Below are 26257 nucleotides of genomic sequence, written 5' to 3'. Positions count from 1 at the left end.
TTTGAGTCTGCTCCAAGAGAAACAATGGAAATAAACCAGTTACATGATTTCTATGCTTGCATGCCAGAAAAAACTGGTTTTCATCTTAATCAAATGCAGAATAGTTCTGTCGATTTTGGGCAATATGTACATTCTTCTACAGAGAACACATCCAGATATTACTAGATGATTCATGATTATATGATGCCAACATATCTAGCTGCACATCCTTAAAATAGCGAGAGGGTCTAAATAAGGAAAAATGACAACCCCAAAGCTTGTACAAGAGAAGCCGTGACAATCAACCAAATGCTCCAAGCTCACAGACTACCAGGAAGTCTAACTACCCCTTCCATACATAACGAAAGGGATGCGACACGTAGTACTCTGAATGGATTTTGTTTGTAGGGTGATTGTCCCTTTCGGTATAAACTGAAACCCGAATCAAAAAGGAAATATAGAAACATCAAAATTTACTAACCAAAGTTTGGTTAGTACCATATTACAAGCTCAGCCACGGGAGGTGCCAAACAAGAGTGCGGGACCATCGAGCAAAGATCCATGAGGGAAGAGAAAGGGGATCGAGAGCCCAGTATTGTGGCTCTTGAGTGACCTCCGGTAAGGCCCAAGACCCACATGTCCCATTTCTTACATGTGTGTTTGATATCGGATGCTGGGGAGGGCTTCCGTATGTCTCAAGTGGCAGGTTGGCTAGAGAATTTGTCGTCATCCTAGAAGAAGTGGACCTTAGAATGGAACTTGCACATTACAACGTAACCTTCTGTGAGGATATGGGGAAGATGGATCTCGGTTAGACAATGCGGTCTCTTGTGAGTGGATTTTCCATGACGTGACTTGATTAGTTTGATTTTTTTCAATGCAATCTAGTGCGAGTGGAGGGGGTGGATCTTCCCTGACATGATGTTTTTTGTTGCATTGTTGTTAGTTATTTCCATTTCCTCTTAACCAATTTATGAAAAAATCTTATCTGGCGTAAAATATGGGGAAAACTAATGACACAACTATGAAGCAAACATATACTTGCTAGTTGTGTGTGGCGCACACACAAAGAAACAAACCCCGCCCCCATGTAGTTCTAATGAGATGCAAATAGAAATCTGCAATCAACCACACCATTGGTCAACACACACGTGTTGACCCGCCTAAATTGTTAACTTAAGAGGTTCTTACATTACAGTTAAGCAAAATCACTTCCTTTTGCATGTCATTTGGAATTTTTTGGTATAGCCCTTAGGCCAATGATTGTCTTGTATGTCTTGTACAAAGTGACAACCTAATTACAAACAACCATGCCCTATTCCCTATTGGGCCCAACTTTATACAGCTGGAAGGACAAGTGGACGGATGAATGTATTGTAGAGGAGTAATAAATATGGGAGGGACACTTCATTACCTACCTTGCTTGCGCAAAACTGAACTTCTCTTGAATATGTTCCCACACGGAATTAGTATGGTCTCTATTGCTTTATAGAAGTACACCACACATTTGTCCATGTGATGTACGATCTCCTATTTTACTTCATTACAAGCATGGTGTGGAAAAAAGTCACAGTGTTTTTTATCACGCAAGTATGTAGTTTTGGATGGAGTTCATTACATGAGGCATTTCTGCTCGTGGTTAGGGTTAAAATTTATTATCACAACAGTGTGTATATATAGCTTCACAAGGCATTGATTTGTTACTTTGTGTTGCAGTAATAATGTGTGTAAGTTTCAATAGAGGGTTAGAGGAGCGATTGATATGATAGTGCGCTATAAATTATCACCAACCCTAGTACACACATTTCAATACTAGGTATTGATATGTTCTTATAGATTATTTTTGGTCTTAAGTGCCAATATTTTCTACAAAAACGATTTCGCACTATGTAAAAAGTTCAAATTCCACTTTTAAAGCTGCTTACACTTTTTTTTTAAATGTGGAATCTACACTTCGGGCTAACTAAACTTGTACATTATGAAAACTAACCCGAGACTCCCATAAAAAGAAACCATTTGCTGAAGACATGGCAAAAGCGATATATTATTTAGATCTTTGGTCGTGTAAGATAGCCAGACAAGCAAAATCCATAATAAGTCAAGTTGAGTTGATCGGTCACGAGCGGTGTGTGAGGCTCCGTTCAAAAACTGCATAGAGACTACAAAAGCAATATCAAACCAGTTTTGGGGAGAAGTGTTGTTCACGAAAGTGAATTTGATTGTCGAATAGAAAAGTTTGTGTTGATATAGACAAACTTAGAATCTTTAATGTTTGTTTGCTAACGTGACATATCCTCTTTCCTCCAAATCTGCCATACTCATGACCCAAAAATCAATGGAGAGGCCACTTCGGACTAGCCCCGTCCGTAAAGAACAACTATAAATATCTCTTTCACTTATAGGTCGATGCAATTGCTAAATTGTGATTATTTGATTCATGTTGCCCGTAGCAATGCATGAGCATTGTACTAGTGATTGTAGTGGGTCGGTAGTTCAGCAGTTGGTGGAAAACGAAAGTGGTGGACATATAACGACATAAATTGTGAATAAGAATGGCACAACTGTGAAAAAGAATAAAAAGGAGGTAAAAAGAGACAGCAAACACTGAAAACAAAAATGAAAACAATAAAGCAAGAAAATGAACGCTAAAGGCCTATGGTCCTCCTGTGTGCTGGGCTATCCCATTTCGTAGGCACTTCAGGCAAGATCTTGTTTGGTCTCGCAATAGGCGACACATAGTCATAGCCGTAAGGATCATCTAAGTGTCGTGTGTGGCCTTGCGCGAGTCAGGGACATCCCAGTTACTCATGTGGGATGACTACCTCCATATTATGCAACTACACAAGGCCCAATACTCTACAAAACTTCTTCTTGCCCGCGCCGATCATTCTCTCCCGTGGGGCTTCTCCACTTAGTGATTAGTCCCACATCGTCTGGCTATGCAAAATGGGATTGGGAGCTTGGCTATTTCATAGGGTGGGGTGCCACGCATGGAAGGCATCCATATCATTGATGAGCCCAATGAAGGGCATGTCATTGGGGGGGGGGCACCAGCAGCTCGGTTTCTGATTCATTCAATCCAAGCAAGCAAATAGTGTGCCAAATGGATTGACTTTAGACCTCAGCTGTTCTATCAGCAAGATTTTAAACTAGTGTGCTAATATTATGGACAGTTGTGGGCAACTCTTTGAGTCTGCTCGAAGAGAAACAATGGAAATAAAACAGTACAGGATTTCTATGCTTGCATGCTAGAAAAAACTGGTTTTCATCTCAATCAAATGCAGAATAGCTCTGTCGATTTTGGGCAATATGTACATTCTTCTACAGAGAACACATCCAAATATGACTAGATGATTCATGGTTATATGATGCAAAAATATCTAGCTGCACATCCTCAAAATAGCGAGAGGGTCTCAATAAGGCAAAATGACAACCCCAAAGCTTGTAGAAGAGAAGCCGTGACAATCAACTAAATGCTCCAACCTCATAGACTACAAGAAAGTCTAACTACCCCTTCCATACATAGCAAAAGGGATGTGATGCGTAGTACTCTGAATGGATTTTCTGTGTAGGGTGATTGTCCCTTTCGGTATAAATTGAAACCAAAATCGAAAAGGAAATATAGAAACACCAAAATGTACTAACCGAAGTTTGGTTAATACCAAAATACAAGCTCAGCCACGGGAGGAGCCCAACAAGAGTGCGGGACCGTCGAGCAATGATCCACGAGGGAAGAGAAAGGGGATCGAAAGCCCAGTATTGTGGCTCTTGATTGACCTCGGGTAAGGCCCAAGACCCTTCCGTCCCATTTCTTACATGTGTGTTTATTGTCCGATGCCGGGGAGGGTTCCGGTATGTCTCAAGTGGCGGGGTGGCTAGAGAATTTGTCATCATCCTAGAAGAAGTGGACCTTAGAATGGAACTTGCACATTACGATGTAATCTTCCGTGAGGATCTGGGGAAGACAGATCTTGGGTTAGATAATGCAGTGTCTTGTGAGTGGGAGGGTGTGGATTTTCCATGACGTGACTTGATTATTTCAGTTTTTTCAACGCGATCTAGTGCGAGTGGAGGGGGTGGATCTTCCTTGAAGGCCTATGATCCTCCTGCGTGCTGGGCTGTCCGGTTTCATAGGCACTTCAGGCAAGATCTTGTTTGGTCTCGCAATAGCCAACACATAGTCGTGCCCGTAAGGATCATCTAAGTGTCGTGTGTGGCCTTGTGCAAGTCAGGGACATCCCAGTTACTCATGTTGGCTGACTACTTCCATATTATGCAACTACATCAGGCCCAATACTCTATGAAACTTCTTCTTCTTGCCCGCGCCAACCATTCTCTCCTCTGGGGCTTGTCCACTTAGTGATTAGTCCCACATCGCCTGGCTATGCAAAATGGGGTTGGGAGTTTGGCTATTTAATAGGGTGGGGTGCCACGCATGGAAGGCATTCATATCATTGGTGAGCCCAACGTTGGGCATGTCACTGGGGGGCACCAACAACTCGATTTCTGATTCATTCAATCCAAGCAAGAAGATAGTGTGTCAAATGAATTGACTTTCGACCTCACTTGTTCTATAAGCCAGATTTCAATCCAGTGTGCTAATACTATGGACAGTTGTGGGCAACTCTTTGAGTCTGCTCCAAGAGACACAATGGAAATATAACCAGTTACAGGATTTCTATGCTTGCATGCTAGAAAAACTGGTTTTCATCTCAATCAAATGCAGAATAGCTCAGTTGATTTTGGGAAATATGTATGTTCGTCTATAGAGAACAAATCCAGATATGATTAGATGATTCATGGTTATATGATGCTAAAATATCTAACCGCACATACAACATAGCGAGAGGGTCTCAATAAGGCAAAATGGCAACCCCAAAGCTTGTACTAGAGAAGCCGTGACAATCAACCAAATGCTCCAAGCTCACAGACTACCAGAAAGTCTAACTACCCCTTCCATACATAGCGAAACGGATGTGACACATAGTACTATGAATGGATTTTCTATGTAGGGTGATTGTCCCTTTCTTTATAAATTGAAACCCGAATCAAAAAGGAAATATATAAACACAAAAATATACTAACCGAAGTTTGGTGAATACCAAATTACAAGCTCAGCCAGGGGAGGTGCCCAACAAGGGTGCGGGACCGTCGAGCAACGATCCACGAGGGAAGAGAAAGGGGATAGAGAGCCTAGTATTGTGGATCTTGAGTGACAGCCTAATTACAATCAACCGTCCCCTTTTCCCTATTGTGCCCAACTTCATATAGCTGGAAGGACAATTGGATAGACTAATGTATTGCAGAAGGGTAATAAGTAAGAGAGGGACATTTCATTACATACCTTGCTTGCGCAAAACTGAAATTCTCTTGAATATGTTCTCACATGGAATTATTATGGTCTCTATTGCTTTATCCGAGCATACCACACATTTGTGCATGTGATGTATGATTTCCTGTTCTACTTTCATTACATGCAAGGTGTGGTTACAAGTCACAATGTTTTTTCATGCAAGTATGCAATTTTGGGTGGAGTTCACTACATGAGGCGTTTTCGCTCGTGGTTAGGGATAAAATTTGTTATCACACCAATGTGTATATGCCTTCACAAGGCGTTGATTTGTTACTTTGTGTTGCAGTAATAATGTGTCTAAGTTTGAATAGAGGGTTGGAGGAGCGATTGATACGTTAGTGCGTTGTAAATTATTAGTAACCCTAGTACACACATTTCAATACTAAGCATTGATATGCTCATATTGATTATTTTTCATCTTAAGTACCAATATTTTCTAAAAAAGCATTATTGCACTATGTGCAAAAGCTAAAATTCCACTTTTTAAGCTTCTTGCACTTTTTCTAAAAAAAGTGGTACCTACACTTCTGCCTTACTAAACTTTTACGTTTTGAAAACTCACCCGAGGCTCCCAAAAAATAAACCATTTGCCGAAGACTTGGCCAAACCGATATACTATTTAGATCTTGGGTTGTGCAAGACGGCTAGACAAGCACAAGACATAATAAGTCAAGTCCAGTTGATTGGTAACGTGTGGTGTGTGAGGCTCCATTCAAAAAACTGCACAAAAACTACAAAAGCAGGATCAAAACCAGTTTGGGGAGAAGTGTAGACACGAAAGTGAATTTGAAGGTCGAACTAAAAAGTTTGTGCTGATATAGCCAAGCTCAGAATCTTCAATGTATGTTTTCGAAAACAACATGTCCTGTTTCCTCCCAATCTGCCATGCTCATCACCTGAAAATTAACGGATAGGCCACTTGGGACTGCCCACCTCTATAAAGAACTTCTACAACTACCCCTTTCATATATGGGTCAATGCAATTGCTAAATTGTGATTAATTGGTTGATGTTGCTCATAGCAATGCACAAGCACTTTCCTAGTGATTATAGTGGGTCGGTAGTTGAGAAGTTGGTGAGAAAATGGACGGGTTGGACATATAACAACATAAACTATGAAATATAATGCCATAACTTTGAAAAAATAAAAAATAACGTAAAATGATAAAGCAAAAATTAAAGACAAAAATTGCAAAAACGAAAGAAAAACCACAACACTTAAGGCCTATGGTTCTCTTGCGTGCTGGGCTGGCCATTTCATAGGCACTAGGCGAGATCTTGTTTGGTCTCGCAATAGGAGACACATAGTCGTGCCCCTAAGGATCAGGTGGGTGTCGTGTGTGAGTCAAGGATGGCCCAGTCACTCATGCGGACCGACCACCTCCATATTGTATGCAACTATGCAAGGCCCAGTACACTAGAGAACTTATTCTTCTTATCTACGCCTATCAGTCTCTCTTGTGGGGCTTGTCTGTTTAGTGATTAGTACCACATTGCCTGGCTATGCAAAGTGGGGTCGGGAGCATGGCTATTTAATAGGGTGGGGTGAAACACGTGGAAGACACCCATATCCTTTGTAATTGCAACGCAGGCTACCTTTTTGGTATAAATTGAAAGCTGAATCGCAAAGGAAATATAGAAACACCAAAAATTTATAATCGATGTTTGGTTAGTACCAAATTCTAGGATCACCCGCGAGAGGTCCAAACAAGAGTGCGAGACCTTGAGCATAGATCCACGAGGAATTAACAGCCCAAGCATTGCGGCTCTCGTGTGACGTCTGGTACGGCCAAGACCCAACCGTCGGTTTTCCCACATGTGTGTTTAATGTTGGATGTCGGGGAGGGTTCTGGTACGTCTCAAGTGGCGGGGTGGCTAGAGAATTTGTTTTCATGCTATAAGAAGTGGACCTTAGGATATATCTCATGCATTATAACGTGATCTGGTGTGAGGATATGGGGAAGACAGATCTCGGGTTACATGATGCGATCTCGTGTGAGTGAAAGGGTGTGGATTTTCCATGACGTGATGTGATTATTTCCATTTTTCAACGCGACCTCGTGCGAGTGGTGAAGGAAATATGCTCTAGAGGCAATAATAAAGTTGTTATTTTATATTTCCTTATATCATGATAAATGTTTATTATTCATGCTAGAATTGTATTAACCGGAAACTTGATGCATGTGTGGAGACATAGACAAAACACAGTGTCCCTAGTAAGCCTCTACTAGACTAGCTCATTCATCAAATATGGTTAAGTTTCCTAACCATAGACATGTGTTGTCATTTGATGAACGGGATCACATCATTAGGAGAATGATGTGATGGACAAGACCTATCCGTTAGCATAGCATATTGATCATTCAGTTTTATTGCTATTGCTTTCTTCATGTCAAATACATATTCCTTCGACTATGAGATTATGCAACTCCCGGATACCGGAGGAATGCCTTGTGTGCTATCAAACGTCAAAACGTAACTGGGTGATTATAAAGATGCTCTACAGGTATCTCCGCAGGTGTTTTGTTGGGTTGGCGTAGATCGTGATTAGGATTTGTCACTCTGAGTATCGGAGAGGTATCTCTGGGCCCTCTCGGCAATGCACATCATGATAAGTCTTGCAAGCAATGTGACTAATAAGTTAGTTGCGGGATGATGCATTATAGAACGAGTAAAGAGACTTGCCGGTAACGAGATTGAACTAGGTATGAAGATACCAACGATCGAATCTCGGGCAAGTAACATACCGATGACAAAGGGAATAACGTATGTTGTCATTGCGGTTTGACCGTTAAAGATCTTCATAGAATATGTAGGAACCAATATGAGCATCCAGGTTCCATTGTTGGTTATTGACCGGAGATGTGTCTCGGTCATGTCTACATAATTCTCGAACCCGTAGGGTCCGCACGCTTAACGTTCGATGACGATTTGTATTATGAGTTATGTGTTTTGGTGACCGAAGATTGTTCGGAGTCCTGGATGAGACCACATACATGACGAGCAGTCTCGAAATAAGGTAAAATTGATATATTGGACGATAGTATTCGGACACCGGAATGGTTTCGGACCGTTTCGGCTATTTGTTGGAGTACCGGGAGGTTACCGGAACCCCCCGGGGAAGGTAATGGGCCATCATGGGCCATAGGGGAGAGAGAGGGGAGCCCACAAGGGGTGGCGCGCCCCCCATGGGCTGTCTGAATTGGAAAAGGGAAGGGGGCGCGGCCCCCCTTTCCTTTCCCCCTCTCCCTCTCTTTCCCCCTTTCCACCTCCAAGAGAAGGAAGGGGGGGCCGACTTGGACTAGGAGTCCTAGTCGGTTCCTCTATGGAGCGCCCCCTAGGGCCGATGGCCTCCTCCCCTCCTCCTTTATATCTGGGGGCAAGGGGGCACCCCATAGCACATCAATTGTTCTCTTAGCCGTGTGCGGTGCCCCCCTCCACAGTTTACTCCTCCGGTCATAGCGTCGTAGTGCTTAGGCGAAGCCCTGCGCGGATCACATCACCATCACCGTCACCAAGCCGTCGTGCTGACGAAAGTCTCCCTCGACCCTATGCTGGATCAAGAGTTCGAGGGACATCATCGAGCTGAACGTGTGCAGAACTTGGAGGTGCCGTACGTTCGGTGCTTGATCGGTTGGATCGCGAAGACGTTCGACTACATCAACCGCGTTAAGCTAACGCTTCCGCTTTCGGTCTATGAGGGTACGTGGACACACTCTCCCCCTCTCTTTGCTATGCATCTCCTATATAGATCTTGCATGAGCGTAGGAATTTTTTTGAAATTGCATGCTACGTTTCCCAATAGTGGCATCAGAGCCAGGTCTATGCGTAGATGATATACACGAGTAGAACACAAAGAGTTGTGTGTGGTGATAGTCATTCTTCTTACCACCAACGTCTTATTTTGATTCGGCGGTATTGTTGGATGAAGCAGCCCGGACCAAACCTTACATGACCACGTTCATGAGACGGGTTCCACCGACACACATGCAACTAGTTTTACATAAAGGTGGCTGGCGGGTGTCTGTTTCTCCTACTTTAGTTGAATCGAATTTGACTGCGGCAGGTCCTTGTTGAAGGTTAAAACAACAAACTTGACGAAACACCGTTGTGGTTTTGATGCGTAGGTAAGAACGGTTCTTACTAGAAGCCCGTAGCAGCCACGTAAAACTTGCAACAACAAAGTAGAGGACGTCTAACTTGTTTTTGCAGGGCATGTTGTGATGTGATATGCTCTAGACATGATGTGATATACGTTGTTGTATGAGATGATCATGTTTTGTAAAAGTTATTGGCAACTGGCGGGAGCCTTATGGTTGTCGCTTTATTGTATGAAATGCAAACCCCATGTAATTGCTTTACTTTATCACTATGCGTTAGCGATAGTTGTAGAAGCAATAGTTGGCGAGATGACCACGACGCAATGATGGAGATCAAGGTGTCGAGCCGGTGACGATGGAGATCATGACGGTGCTTTGGAGATGGAGATCAAAGGCACAAGATGATGATGGCCATATCATGTCACGTATTTTGATTGCATGTGATGTTTATGTTTTATGCATATTATTTTTCTTAGTATGGCGGTAGCATTATAAGATGATCCCTTACTAAAATTTCAAGGTATAAGTGTTCTCCCTGAGTATGCATTGTTGCGAAAGCTCTTCGTGCTGAGACACCACGTGATGATCGGGTGTGATAGGTTCTACGTTCACATACAACGGGTGCAAGACAGTTTTGCACATGCAGAATACTTAGGTTAAACTTGACGAGCCTAGCATGTACAGACATGGCCTCGGAACACTGGAGACCGAAAGGTCGAACGTGAATCATATAGTAGATATGATCAACATAGAGATGTTCACCATTGATGACTACTCCATCTCACGTGATGATCGGACATGGTTTAGTTGATTTGGATCATGTATCATTTAGATGACTTGAGGGATGTCTATCTAAGTGGGAGTTCTTAAGTAATATGATTAATTAAACTTAATTTATCAATAGCTCGCGATGTAGCTCCTCATTTATTTTTGATATGTTCCTAGAGAAAAATAAGTTGAAAGTTGATAATAGCAATGATGCGGACTAGGTCCGTGATCTGAGGATTATCCTCATTGCTGCATAGAAGAATTATGTCCTTGATGCACCACTAGGTGACAGACCTATTGCAGCAGCAGATGCAGACGTTATGAATGTTTGACAAGCTCAGTATGATGACTACTTGATAGTTTAGTACGCCATGATTTACGGCTTAGAACCGGGACTTCAAAAGTGTTTTGAACGCCATGGAGCATATGCGATATTCCAATAGCTGAAAATGATATTTTAGACTCATGCCCATGTTAAGAGGTATGAGACGTCTCACAAGTACTTTGCCTACAAGATGGAGGAGAATAGCTAAGCTAGTGAGAAGGTGCTCAAAATGTCTGGGTACTACAATCGCTTGAATCAGGTGGGAGTTAATCTTCCAGATAAGATAGTGATTGACAGAGTTCTCTAGTCACTATCACCAAGTTACTAGAACTTTGTGATGAACTATAATATGCAAGGGATCACGAAAACGATTCCCAAGCTCTTCGCAATGCTGAAATCGACAAAGGTAGAAATCAAGAAATAGCATCAAGTGTTGATGGTTAAACAAGACAACTAGTTTCAAGAAAAAGGGCAAGGGAAAGAAAGGGAACTTCAAGAAGAATGGCAAGCAAGTTGCCGCTCCCATGAAGAAGCCCAAAGCTGGACCAAAGCCTGAAACTGTGTGCTTCTACAGCAAAGGAAATGGTCACTGGAAGCGGAACTACCCCAAATACTTGGTGGATAAGAAGGATGGCAAAGTGAACAAAGGTATATTTGATACACATGTTACTGATGTGTACTTTACTAGTGTTCATACTAGCCCCTGGGTATTTGATACCGGTTCAGTTGCTAAGATTAGTAACTCGAAACAGGAGTTGCAAAATGAACATAGACTAGTTAAAGGCGAGGTGACGATGTGTGTTGGAAGTGATTCCAGTACTGATAAGATCACCATCGCACGCTCCCTTTACCTTTGGGATTAGTGTTGAACCTAAATAAATGTTATTTGGTGTTTGCGTTGAGCATGAATATGATTGGATCATGTTTATTGCAATACGGTTATTCATTTGTCAAACAATAATTGTTGTTCAGTTTACATGAATAAAACCTTCTATGGTCATACACCCAATGAGAATGGTTTATTGAATCTCGATCGTAGTGATACACATATTCATAATATTGATGCCAAAAGATGCAAAGTTAATGACAGTGCAACATACTTGTGGCACTGCCGTTTAGGTCATATTGGTGTAAAGCGCATGAAGAAACTCCATGCTGATGGACTTTTGGAATTACTTGATTATGAATCATTTGATACTTGCGAACCATGCCTCATGGGCAAGATGACTAAAACTCCGTCCTCAGGAACAATGGAGCGAGCTAATGACTTATTGGAAATAATACATACCGATGTATGTTGTCCGATGAGTGTTGAAGCATGCGGCAGGTATCGTTATGTTCTCACCTTCACAGATGATTTGAGTAGGTATGGGTATATCTACTTAATGAAACACAAGTCTGAAACATTTGAAAAGTTCAAAGAATTTTAGAGTGAAGTGGAGAATCATCGTAACAAGACAATAAAGTTTCTACGATCTGATCGCGGAGGCGAATATTTGAGTTACGAGTTTGGCCTTCATTTAAAACAATGTGGAATAGTTTCACAACTCACGCCACCTAGAACACCACAGCGTAATGGTGTCCGAACGTCATAACCGTACTTTATTAGATATGGTGCGATCTATGATATATCTTACCGATTTACCACTATCATTTTGGGGTTATGCATTAAAGGCAGCTGCATTTACTTTAAATAGGGAACCGTCTAAATCTGTTGAGACGACACCGTATGAACTGTGGTTTGGCAAGAAACCTAAGATGTTGTTTCTTAAAGTTTGGGGTTGCTATGCTTATGTGAAAAAGCTTCAGCCTGATAAGCTCGAACCCAAATCGGAGAAGTGCGTCTTCGTAGGATACCCAAAAGAGACTATTGGGTACACCTTCTATCACAGATCCAAAGGCAAGATCTTTGTTGCTAAGAATGGATCCTTTCTAGAGAAGGAGTTTCTCTCGAAAGAAGTGAGTGGGAGGAAAGTAGAACTTGATGAGGTAATTGTACCTTCTCTCGAATTGGAAAGTAGCTCATCAGAGAAATCCGTTCAAGTGATGCCTACACCAACTAGAGAAGAAGCTAATGATGATGATCATGAAACTTCATATCAAGTTACTACTGGACCTCATAGGTCGAATAGAGCATGTTCCGCACCAGAATGGTACGGTAATCCTGTTCTGGAACATGAGGAACCTACGAACTATGAGGAAGCGATGATGAGCCCAGATTTCGATAAATGGCTTGAGGCCATGAAATCTGAGATAGGATCCATATATGAGAACAAAGTGTGGACTTTGGTTGACTTGCCCGATGATCGGTGAGCCATTGAGAATAAATGGATCTTCAAGAGGAAGACGGACGCTGATGGTGGTAGTGTTACTATCTACAAAGCTCGACTTGTCGCAAAAGGTTTTCGACAAGTTCAAGGTGTTGACTACGATGAGATTTTCTCACTTGCAGCGATGCTTAAGTCTGTCCGAATCATGTTAGCAATTGCCGCATTTTATGAAATCTGGCAAATGGATATCAAAACTGCATCCCTTAAATGGATTTATTAAAGAAGAGTTGTATATGATGCAACCAGAAGGTTTTGTCAATCCTAAAGGTGCTAACAAAATGCGCAAGCTCCAGCGATCCATCTATGGACTGGTGCAAGCATCTCGGAGTTGGAATATATGCTTTGATGAGTTGATCAAAGCATATAATTTTATACAAACTTGCGGTGAAGCCTGTATTTACAAGAAAGTGAGTGGGAGCACTACAGCCTTTCTGATAAGTATATGTGAATGACATATTGTTGATCGAAAATGATGTAGAATTTTCTGGAAAGCATAAAGGAGTGTTTGAAAGGATTTTTTTTCAAAGAAAGACCTCGGTGAAGCTGCTTACATATTGGGCATCCAGATCTATAGAGATAGATCAAGATGCTTCATAAGACTTTCGATGAGTACATACCTTGATAAGATTTTGAAGGAGTTCAAAATGGACCAGTCAAAGAAGGAGTTCTTGCCTGAGTTGTAAGGTATGAAGTTGAGTAAGACCCAAAGCCCGACCACGGTAGAAGATAGAGAGAGAATGAAAGTCATTCCCTATGCCTCAGCCATAGGTTGTATAAAATATGCCATGCTGTATACCAGGCCTATTGTGTACCTTGCCATGATTTTGGCAAGGGGGTATAATAGTGATCCAGGAATAGATCACTGGACAGCGGTCAAAATTATCCTTAGGTACCTAAAGAGGACTAAGGAATTGTTTCTCGGTTATGGAGGTGACAAAGAGTTTACCGTGAAGGGTTACGTCGATGCAAGCTTTGACACTAATCTGGATGACTCTGAGTCTCAATCTGGATACATATTGAAAGTCGGAGCAATTAGCTAGAGTAGCTCCCTGCAGAGTATTGTAGACATAGAAATTTGCAAAATACATACGGATTTGAATGTGACAGACTCATTGACTAAACCTCTCTCACAAGCAAAACATGATCACACCTTAGTACTCTTTGGGTGTTAATCACATAGCGATGTGAGCCAGATTATTGACTCTAGTAAACCTTTTGGGTGTTTGTCGGCGTTCTGGGAATGGGGGTCCCCAGACTTGCCTGCCTGCGGCCCATGGCGTGGCTATGCTAGCAGGCCTGTACGGCCCATCTTCATCAACAAAGCATTCAAGACCCTCGCGAGGGGCCAAGCCTTGCGAGGAGGACGATGCAAGACCTCCTCGGGAGCGGCCTCTCCAGGCAGGCTCACGAGGAGCGGAGATATCAAGGCGGGGAAAACCTCGCGAGGCTCTCGTGATGTGAGCCATGACGATCGACACTAGGCAAGCGCCAGGCGGGCGCCAACGCGCGCAGCGTCCTTGTTGCCTCTTTGGTGCCAAGGGGGTAAGCAGGCACGGAGTACCGAGGCATCAGGCAAAGGTTTCCATATCAGTGCAACGAGACCAAGACCAGCAGGCCAGCAGGACGGAGGTCACCATGGAGCCCAAGACGACGTCATCACCAGAGCCCTTTCGCAGGCGAAGACCGCTTTTGTCAGGATAGCTTGTACTAGCTATCCCCTTTCAAATTGGCCGCCGTTGTTGGCTCCCTTCCCGCTCAATATTTGGGGAGAGGACCAGGGCCTATATAAGTAGAACTAGCCATCACAATAGGGCAAGGAAGTAGAGAGCTCACAAGCGGGCAAACTGGATCTCATCTGATCGAGAGCCAACCCTTAGCCACACCGAACACAAGAACACCTCAACCTCAGGAGGCTGTTCTTCCCCTTGTACTGTTCTTCATCAGCCTAAGAGGCAATCCACCACCACACACTGGAGTAGGGTATTACACCACAACGGTGGCCCGAACCAGTGTAAATCTTGTGTCTTTGTGTTGCTAGTTCGTCGAGTTCGTCCGCGAGATCTTAGCGAGCTAGGGCGTGGATCGGTAGGAGGGAAAGAACTTCGCGCGCACCCCAGAGTTCAAACCTTAAGGGTTTTGCCGAAACCCCAGATCCGACAGTGTTGGTCACATGGCGATGTGAACTATGAGTGTTAATCACATAAAGATGTGAACTATTGGTGTTAAATCACATGGCGATGTGAACTAGATTATTAACTCTAGTGCAAGTGGGAGACTGAAGGAAATATGCCCTAGAGGCAATAATAAAGTTGTTATTTTATATTTCCTTATATCATGATAAATGTTTATTATTCATGCTAGAATTGTATTAGCCGGAAACTTGATACATGTGTGGATACATAGACAAAACACAGTGTCCCTAGTAAGCCTCTACTAGACTAGCTCGTTCATCAAAGATGGTTAAGTTTCCTAACCATAGACATGTGTTGTCATTTGATGAACGGGATCACATCATTAGGAGAATGATGTGATGGACAAGACCTATCCGTGAGCATAGCATATTGATCGTTCAGTTTTATTGCTATTGCTTTCTTCATGTCAAATACATATTCCTTCGACTATGAGATTATGCAACTCCCGGATACCGGAGGAATGCCTTGTGTGCTATCAAACGTCACAACGTAACTGGGTGATTATAAAGATGCTCTACAGGTATCTCCGAAGGTGTTTTGTTGGGTAGGCATAGATCGTGATTAGGATTTGTCACTCTGAGTATCGGAGAGGTATCTCTGGGCCCTCTCGGTAATGCACATCATGATAAGCCTTGCAAGCAATGTGACTAATGAGTTAGTTGCGGGATGATGCATTACAGAACGAGTAAAGAGACTTGCCGGTAATGATATTGAACTAGGTATGAAGATACCGACGATCGAATCTCGGGCAAGTAACATACCGATGACAAAGGGAATAACGTATGTTGTCATTGCGGTTTGACCAATAAAGATCTTCGTAGAATATGTAGGAACCAATATGAGCATCCATGTTTCGTTGTTGGTTATTGACCGAAGATGTGTCTCGGTCATGTCTACATAGTTCTTGAACCCGTAGGGTCCGCATGCTTAACGTTCGATGACGATTTGTATTATGAATTATGTGTTTTGTTGACCGAAGATTTTTTGGAGTCCCGGATGAGATCACGGACATGACGAGGAGTCTCTAAATAGTCGAGAGGTAAAGATTAATATATTGGACGATAGTATTCGGACACTGGAATGGTTCCGGATCGTTTCGGGTATTTTTCGGAGTACCGGGAGGTTACCAGAACCCCCCGGGGAAGGTAATGGGCCATCGTGGGCCATAGGGAAGAGAGATGGGAGCCCACAAGGGGTGGCGCGCGCCCCCCATGGGCTGTCCGAATTGGACAAGGGGAAGGGGCCCGGCCCCCCTTTCCTTTCCCCCTCTCCCTCTCCTTCCCCTTTTCCACCTCCAAGAGAAGGAAGGGGGCGACTTGGACTAGGAGTCCTAGTCGGTTCCCCCCCATGGTGCGACCCCTAGGTCCGGTGGCCTTCTCCCCTCCTCCTTTATATACGGGGACAGGGGGCACCCTATAGCACATCAATTGTTCTCTTAGCCATGTGCGGTGCCCCCCTCCACAGTTTACTCCTCCGGTCATAGCGTCATAGTGCTTAGGCGAAGCCCTGTGCGGATCACATCACCATCACCGTCACCATGCTGTCGTGCTGACGAAACTCTCCCTCGACCCTCTGTTGGATCAAGAGTTCGAGGGACGTCATCGAGATGAACGTGTGCAGAACTCGGAGGTGCCGTACGTTCGGTGCTTGATCGGTTGGATCGTGAAGACGTTCGACTACATCAACCGCGTTAAGCTAACGCTTCCACTTTCGGTCTATGAGGGTACGTGGACACACTCTCCCCCTCTCATTGCTATGCATCTCCTAGATAGATCTTGCGTGAGCGTAGGAATTTTTTTGAAATTGCACGCTACGTTTCCCAACAAGTGGAGGGGGTGGATCTTCCCTGACTTGAAGTTTTTCTTTTCATCTTTGTTAGTTATTTCCTTTTTTTCTTAACCAATTTAGGAAAACAATCATATCCGGCTTGAAATATGGGGAAACTAAGGACACATCTACGAAGCAAACATTTACTTGCTAGCAGTCCGTGGCGCACTCCCAAAAAACAAACCCCCCATGAAGTTCCAATTAGCTTAAAATGGAAAATTGCAACCAACTACACCAGATATACCTCCCACACGTGTTGGCCTGCCTAAATAGGGTAGTTAAGCGGCTACTAGAATTACAGCTAAAATCTCTTCCTTCTGCACTTTATTTGGAATTTTTCAATATACCCCATAGGCCAATAATTGTCTTGTATGTCTTGTACAAAGTGACAACCTAATTACAGACAACCATCCGCCTTTGCCCTGTTGTGTCCAACATTATACAACTGGAAGGACGAGTGGAAGGATTAATGTATTGCAGAAGAGGAATTAATATGCGAGAGACATCACATTACTTTCCCTTGCTTGCGCAAAACTGAAATTCTCTAATATGTTGTCACATGGAATTACTATGGTCTCTATTGCTTTATCCAAGTACGCCACACATTTGTGCATGTGAAGTACAATTTGTTATTATATTTTCATTATCAGCAAGGTGTGCTAACAAGTCACAATGTTTTTTCACGCAAGTATGCAGTTTTGGGTGGAGTCATAACAAAAGGCGTTTCTGCTCATGGTTAGGGATACAATTTATTATAACACCAATGTGTATATACGCCTTCACAAGGCATTGATTTTTTCCTTTGTGTTGTTGTAATAATGTTTATAAGTTTGAATAGAGGGTTGGAGGAGCGATTGATACGATAATGCGCTGTAAATTGTCAGTAAGCATTGACACAATTCAACACTAAGCATTGATATGTTCATATTGATTATTTTTCGTCTTAAGTACCAATATTTTCTAAAATACCGATTTCGCACTATGTAAAGTAGTTCAAATTCCACCTTTTAAGCTGCATACACTATAAAAAAAGTGGAATCTACATTCCTGGCTAACTAAACTTGTGAAGGAAATATGCCCTAGAGGCAATAATAAAGTTATTATTTATTTCCTTATTTCATGATAATGTTTATTATTCATGCTAGAATTGTATTAACCGGAAACTTGATACATGTGTGAATACATAGACAAAACAATGTGTCCCTAGTATGCCTCTACTTGACTAGCTTGTTCATCAAAGATGGTTATGTTTCCTAGCCATAGACATGTGTTGTCATTTGATGAACGGGATCACATCATTAGGAGAATGATGTGATGGACAAGACCCATTCATTAGCTTAGCACTGTGATCATTACAGTTTTATTGCTACTGCTTTCTTCATGACTTATACATGTTCCTCGGACTATGAGATTGTGCAACTCCCGAATATCCGGAGGAACACTTTGTGTGCAATCAAATGTCACAACGTAAATGGGTGATTATAAAGATTCTATACAGGTGTTTCCAAAGGTGTTTGTTGGGTTGACATGAATCAAGATTAGGATTTGTCACTCCGTGTATCGGAGAGGTATCTCTGGGCCATCTCGGTAATGCACATCACTATAAGCCTTGCAAGCAATGTGACTAATGAGTTAGTTGCGGGATGATGCATTATGGAACGAGTAAAGAGACTTGCCAGTAACGAGCTTGAACTAGGTATTGAGATACCGACGATCGAATCTCGGGAAAGTAACATACCGATGACAAAGGGAACAACGTATGTTGTTATGCGGTTTGACCGATAAAGATCTTCGTAGAATATGTGGGAACCAATATGAGAATCCAGGTTCCGCTATTGGTTATTGACCGGAGACGTGTCTCGGTCATGTCTACATAGTTCTCGAACCCGTAGGGTCCGCACGCTTAAAGTTAGATGACGATCGGTATTATGAGTTTTTGTGTTTTGATGTACCGAAGGTAGTTCGGAGTCCCGGATATGATCACGGACATGACGAGGAGTCTCGAAATGGTCGAGACGTAAGGATCGATATATTGGACGACTATGTTCGGACACCGGAATGTTTTCGGGGAGTTTCGGACGTATACCGGAGTACCGGGGAGTTACCGAAACCCCCGGGGGAGTTACCGGAACCCCCCCGAGGAGTTTAATGGGCCAAGATGGGCCTTAGTGGAGAAGAGGATGGGCGGCTAGGGCAGGCCGCACGCCCCCTCCCCCGCCCCTTTCCTTCCTCCTCTCTACTTCCCTTCCTTTCCCCCTCCTACTCCAACTAGGAAAAGAGAGAGTCCTACTCCCGGTGGGAGTAGGACTCCTCCCTGGCATGCCCTCCTCCTGGCCGGCCGCCTCCTCCCCCTGGTACTTTATATACGGGGGCAGGGGGCACCTCTAGACACACAAGTTGATCAATTGATCTATTCCAGCCGTGTGCGGTGCCCCCCTCCCCCATATTCTACCTCGGTCATATCGTAGCAGTGCTTAGGCGAAGCCCTGCGTCGGTAGCAACATCATCACCGTCACCACGCCGTCGTGCTAACGGAACTCTCCCATGAAGCTCTGCTGGATCGGAGTTCGCGGGACGTCATCGAGCTGAACGTGTGCTGAACTCGGAGGTGCCGTGCGTTCGGTACTTGGATCGGTCGGATCGTGAAGACGTACGACTACATCAACCGCGTTGTCATAACGCTTCCGCTTTCGGTCTACGAGGGTACGTGGACACAATCTCCCCTCTCGTTGTTATGCATCACCATGATCTTGCGTGTGCGTAGGAAATTTTTGAAATTACTACGTTCCCCAAAAGTGGCATCCGAGCCAGGTTTATGCGTAGATGTTATATGCATGAGTAGAACACAAGTGAGTTGTGGGCGATACAAGTCATACTGCTTACCAGCATGTCATACTTTGGTTCGGCGGTATTGTTGGATGAAGCGGCCCGGACCGACATTACGCGTACGCTTACGCGAGACTGGTTCTACCGACGTGCTTTGCACATAGGTGGCTGGCGGGTGTCAGTTTCTCCAACTTTAGTTGAACCGAGTGTGGCTACGCCCGGTCCTTGAGAAGGTTAAAACAGCACTAACTTGACGAACTATCGTTGTGGTTTTGATGCGTAGGTAAGAACGGTTCTTGCTCAGCTCGTAGCAGCCACGTAAAACTTGCAACAACAAAGTAGAGGACGTCTAACTTGTTTTTGCAGGGCATGTTGTGATGTGATATGGTCAAGGCATGATGCTATATTTTATTGTATGAGATGATCATGTTTTGTAACCGAGTTATCGGCAACTGGCAGGAGCCATATGGTTGTCGCTTTATTGTATGCAATGCAATCGCCCTGTAATTGCTTTACTTTATCACTAAGCGGTAGCGATAGTCGTAGAAGCAATAGTTGGCGAGACGACAACGATGCTACGATGAAGATCAAGGTGTCGCGCCGGTGACGATGGTGATCATGACGGTGCTTCGGATATGGAGATCACAAGCACAAGATGATGATGGCCATATCATATCACTTATATTGATTGCATGTGATGTTTATCTTTTATGCATCTTATTTTGCTTAGTTTGACGGTAGCATTATAAGTCTCACTAAATTTCAAGGTACAAGTGTTCTCCCTGAGTATGCACCGTTGCCAAAGTTCGTCGTGCCGAGACACCACGTGATGATCGGGTGTGATAAGCTCAACGTTCATCTACAACGGGTGTAAGACAGTTTTACACACGCAGGATACTCGGGTTAAACTTGACGAGCCTAGCATATGCAGATATGGCCTTGGAACACTGGAGACCGAAAGGTCGAGCGTGAATCATATAGAAGATATGATCAACATAGTGATGTTCACCATTGAAAACTACTCCATCTCACGTGATGATCGGACATGGTTTAGTTGATATGGATCACGTGATCATTTAGATGACTTGAGGGATGTCTGTCTAAGTGGGAGTTCTTAAGTAATATGATTAATTGAACTTTAAATTTATCATGAACTTAGTCCTGGTAGTATTAGCATATCTATGTTGTAGATCAATAGCTCGCATTTAGCTCCCCTGTTTTATTTTTGATATGTTCCTAGAGAAAACTAAGTTGAAAGTTGATAGTGGCAATGATGCGGACTAGGTCCATGATCTGAGGATTACCCTCATTGCTGCACAGAAGAATTATGTCCTTGATGCACCGCTAGGTGACAGACCTATTTCAGGAGCAGATACAGACGTTATGAACGTTTGACAAGCTCGGTATGATGATTACTTGATAGTTTAGTGCACCATGCTTGACGGCCTAGAACCGGGACTTCAAAAATATTTTGAATGCCATGGAGCATATAAGATGTTCCAAGAGTTGAAATTGGTATTTCATACTCATGCCTGTGTCGAGAGGTATGAGACCTCTGACAGTACTTTGCCTAAAAGATGGAGGAGAATAGCTCAACCAGTGAGCATGTGCTCAGATTGTCCGGGTACTACAATTGCTTGAATCAAGTGGGAGTTAATCTTCTAGATAAGATAGTAATTGACAAAGTTCTCTAGTCACTATCACCAAGTTAATAGAACTTCGTGATGAACTATAATATGCAAGGGATGACAAAAACAATTCCCAAGCTCTTCGCGATGCTAAAATCGGCGAAGGTAGAAATCAAGTAAAACATCAAGTGTTGATGGTTGACAAGACCACTAGTTTCAAGAAAAAGGGCAAAGGGAAGAAGGGGAACTTCAAGAAGAACGACAAGCAAGTTGCTGCTCAAGTGAATAAGCCCAAGTCTAGACCTAAGCCTGAGACTAAGTGCTTCTGCTGCAAAGGAACTGGTCACTGGAAGCGGAACTACCCCAAGTAATTGGCGGATAAGAAGGATGGCAAAGTGAACAAAGGTATATTTGATATACATGTTATTGATGTATACTTTACTAGTGTTTATAGCAACCCCTCGGTATTTGATACTGGTTCAGTTGCTAAAAGTAGTAACTCGAAACGGGAGTTGCAGAATGAACAGAAACTAGTTAAGGGTGAAGTGACGATGTGTGTTGGAAGTAGTTCCAAGATTGATATGATCATCATCGCACACTCCCTATACTTTCGGGATTAGTGTTGAACCTAAATAAATGTTATTTGGTGTTTGCGTTAAGCATGAATATGATTTGATCATGTTTATTGCAATACGGTTGTTCATTTAAAGTCAGAGAATAATTGTTGTTCTGTTTACATGAATAAAACCTTCAATGGTCATACACCCAAGGTGAATGGTTTATTGAATCTCGATCATAGTGATACACATATTCATAATATTGAAGCCAAAAGATGCAAAGTTAATGATGATAGTGCAACTTATTTGTGGCACTGCCGTTTAGGTCATATTGGTGTAAAGCGCATGAAAAACTCCATGCTGATGGAATTTTGGAATCACTTGATTATGAATCACTTGATGCTTGCGAACCATGCCTTATGGGCAAGATGACTAAGACTCCATTCTCCGGAACAATGGAGCGAGCAACTAACTTATTGGAAATAATACATACTGATGTATGCGATCCGATGAGTGTTGAGGCTCGCGGCGGGTATCGTTATTTTCTGACCTTCACAGATGATTTGAGCAGATATGGGTATATCTACTTGATGAAACATAAGTCTGAAACATTTGAAAAGTTCATATAATTTCAGAGTGAAGTGGAAAATCATCGTAACAAGAAAATAAAGTTTCTACGATCTGATCATAGAGGAGAATATTTGAGTTACGAGTTTGGTCTTCATTTGAAACAATGCGGAATAGTTTCGCAACTCACGCCACCTGGAACACCACAGCGTAATGGTGTGTCCGAACATCGTAACCGTACTTTATTAGATATGGTGCAATCTATGATGTCTCTTACCGATTTACCACTATCGTTTTGGGGTTATGCATTAGAGACAGCTGCATTCACGATTAATAGGGCACCATCTAAATCCGTTGAGATGACACCATATGAACTATGATTTGGCAAGAAACCAAAGTTGTCATTTCTTAAAATTTGGGGTTGCGATGCTTATGTGAAAAAGTTTCATCCTGATAAGCTCAAACCTAAATCGGAGAAATGTGTCTTCATAGGATACCCAAAGGAGACAGTTGGGTACACCTTCCATCACAGATCCGAAGGCAAAACATTCGTTGTTAAGAATGGATCCTTTCTAGAGAAGGAGTTTCTCTTGAAAGAAGTGAGTGGGAGGAAAGTAGAACTTGATGAGGTAACTGTACCTGCTCCCTTATTGGAAAGTAGTTCATCACAGAAATCTGTTCCTGTGACTCCTACACCAATTACTGAGGAAGCTAATGATGATGATCATGTAACTTCAGATCAAGTTACTACCGAACCTCGTAGGTCAACCAGAGTAAGATCCGCACCAGAGTGGTACGGTAATCCTATTCTGGAGGTCATGTTACTTGACCAAGGCGAACCTACGAACTATGAAGAAGCGATGGTGAGCCCAGATTCCGCAAAATGGCTTGAGGCCATGAAATCTGAGATGGGATCCATGTATGAGAACAAAGTGTGGACTTTGGTTGACTTGCCCGATGATCGGCAAGCCATAGAGAATAAATGGATTTTCAAGAAGAAGACTGACGCTGAATTGTTGCGAAAGGTTTTCGACAAGTTCAAGGAGTTGACTATGATGAGACCTTCTCACCCGTAGCGATGCTTAAGTCCGTCCAAATCATGTTAGCTATTGCTGCATTTTATGATTATGAAATTTGGCAAATGGATGTAAAGACTGCATTCCTGAATGGATTTCTGGAAGAAGAGTTGTATATGATGCAACCTGAAGGTTTTATCGATCCAAAAGGTGCTAACAAAGTGTGCAAGCTCCAGCGATCCATTTATGGACTGGTGCAAGCCTCTCGGAGTTGTAATAAACGTTTTGATAGTGTGATCAAAGCATATGGTTTTATACGGACTTTTGGAGAATCCTGTATTTACAAGAAAGTGAGTGGGAGCTCTGTAGCATTTCTAATCTTATATGTGGATGACATATTGTTGATTGGAAATGATATAGAATTTCTGGATAGCATAAAAGGATACTTGAATAAGAGTTTTTCAAAGAAAGACCTCGGTGAAGCTGCTTACATATTGAGCATCAAGATCTATAGAGATAGATCAAGACGCTTGATAAGTTTTTTTTAATGAGTACATACCTTGACAAGGTTTTGAAGTAGTTCAAAATGGAACAGTGAAAGAAAGAGTTCTTGCCTGTGTTGCAAGGTGTGAAGTTGAGTAAGACTCAAAGTCCGACCACGGTAGAAGATAGAAAGAGAATGAAAGTCATTCCCTATGCATCAGCCATAGGTTCTATAAAGTATGCCATGTTGTGTACAAGATCTATTGTACAGCCTACACTGAGTTTGGCAACGGAGTACAATAGTGATCTAGGAGTAGATCACTGGATAGCGGTCAAAATTATCCTTAGTGGAATAAGGATATGTTTCTCGATTATGGAGGTGACAAAAGGTTCGTCGTAAAGAGTTACGTCGATGCAAGCTTTGACACAGATCTGGATGACTCTAAGTCTCGATCTAGATACATATTGAAAGTGGGAGCAATTAGCTAGAGTAGCTCCGTGCAGAGCATTGTTGACATAGAAATTTGCATAATACATACGGATCTGAATTTGGCAGACCCGTTGACTAAAATTATCTCACAAGCAAACATGATCACACCTTAGTACTCTTTGGGTGTTAATCACATAGCGATGTGAACTAGATTACTGACTCTAGTAAACCCTTTGGGTGTTGGTCACATGTCGATGTGAACTATGGGTGTTAACCACATAAAGATGTGAACCATTAATGTTAAATCACATGGCGATGTGAACTAGATTATTGACTCTAGTGCAAGTGGGAGACTGAAGGAAATATGCCCTAGAGGCAATAATAAAGTTATTAATTATTTCCTTATTTCATGATAAATTTTTATTATTCATGCTAGAATTGTATTAACCGGAAACTTGATACATGTGTGAATAAATAGACAAAACAATGTGTCCCTAGTATGCCTCTACTTGACTAGCTTGTTCATCAAAGATGGTTATGTTTCCTAGCCATAGACATGTGTTGTCATTTGATGAACGGGATCACATCATTAGGAGAATGATGTGATGGACAAGACCCATTCATTAGCTTAGCATTGTTATCGTTACAGTTTTATTGCTACTGCTTTCTTCATGACTTATACATGTTCCTCGGACTATGAGATTGTGCAACTCCCGAATATCCGGAGGAACACTTTGTGTGCAATCAAACGTCACAACGTAAATGGGTGATTATAAAGATGCTCTACAGGTGTTTCCGTAGGTGTTTGTTGGGTTGGCATGAATCAAGATTAGGATTTGTCACTCCGTGTATCGGAGAGGTATCTCTGGGCCATCTCGGTAATGCAAATCACTATAAGCCTTGCAAGCAATGTGACTAATGAGTTAGTTGTGGGATGATGCATTAAGGAACGAGTAAAGAGACTTGCCAGTAACGAGATTGAACTAGGTATTGAGATACCGACGATCGAATCTTGGGCAAGTAACATACCGATGACAAAGGGAACAACGTATGTTGTTATGCGGTTTGACCGATAAATATCTTCGTAGAATATGTGGGAACCAATATGAGCATCCAGGTTCCCCTATTGGTTATTGACCGGAGACGTGTCTCGGTCATGTCTACATAGTTCTCGAACCCGTAGGGTCCGCACGCTTAAAGTTAGATGACGATCGGTATTATGAGTTTTTTTGTTTTGATGTACCGAAGGTAGTTCGGAGTCCCGGATATGATCATGGACATGACGAGGAGTCTCAAAATGGTCGAGACGTAAAGATCGATATATTTGCAGACTATGTTCGGACACCGGAATGTTTTCGGGGAGTTTCGGACATATACCGGAGTACTGAGGAGTTACCGGAACCCCCCGGGGAGTTTAATGGGCCAAGATGGGCCTTAGTGGAGAAGAGGAGGGGCGGCTAGGGAAGGCCGCGCGCCCCCTCCCCCTCTAGTCCGAATTGGACAAGGAGGGGGGGCCTTTCCTTCCTCCTCTCTCCTTCCCTTCCTTTCCCCCTCCTACTCCAACTAGGAAAAGAGGAAGTACTACTCCTGGTGGGAGTAGGACTCCTCCCTGGCGCGCCCTCCTCCTAGCCGGCCGCCTCCTCCCCCTGGTCCTTTATATACGGGGGCAGGGGGGCACCTCTAGACACACAAGTTGATCAATTGATCTATTCCAGCCGTGTGCGGTGCCCCCCTCCACCATATTCCACCTCGGTCATATCGTAGCGGTGCTTAGGCGAAGCCCTGCGTCAGTAGCAACAGCATCACCGTCACCACACCGTCGTGCTGACGGAACTCTCCCGTGAAGCTCTGCTGGATCGGAGTTCGCGGGACGTCAT

Source organism: Triticum aestivum, chromosome 1D (genome assembly GCF_018294505.1).
Source record: "Triticum aestivum cultivar Chinese Spring chromosome 1D, IWGSC CS RefSeq v2.1, whole genome shotgun sequence".
In the NCBI taxonomy this organism is placed as follows: domain Eukaryota; kingdom Viridiplantae; phylum Streptophyta; class Magnoliopsida; order Poales; family Poaceae; genus Triticum; species Triticum aestivum.
This window is presented reverse-complemented; position numbering follows the sequence as displayed.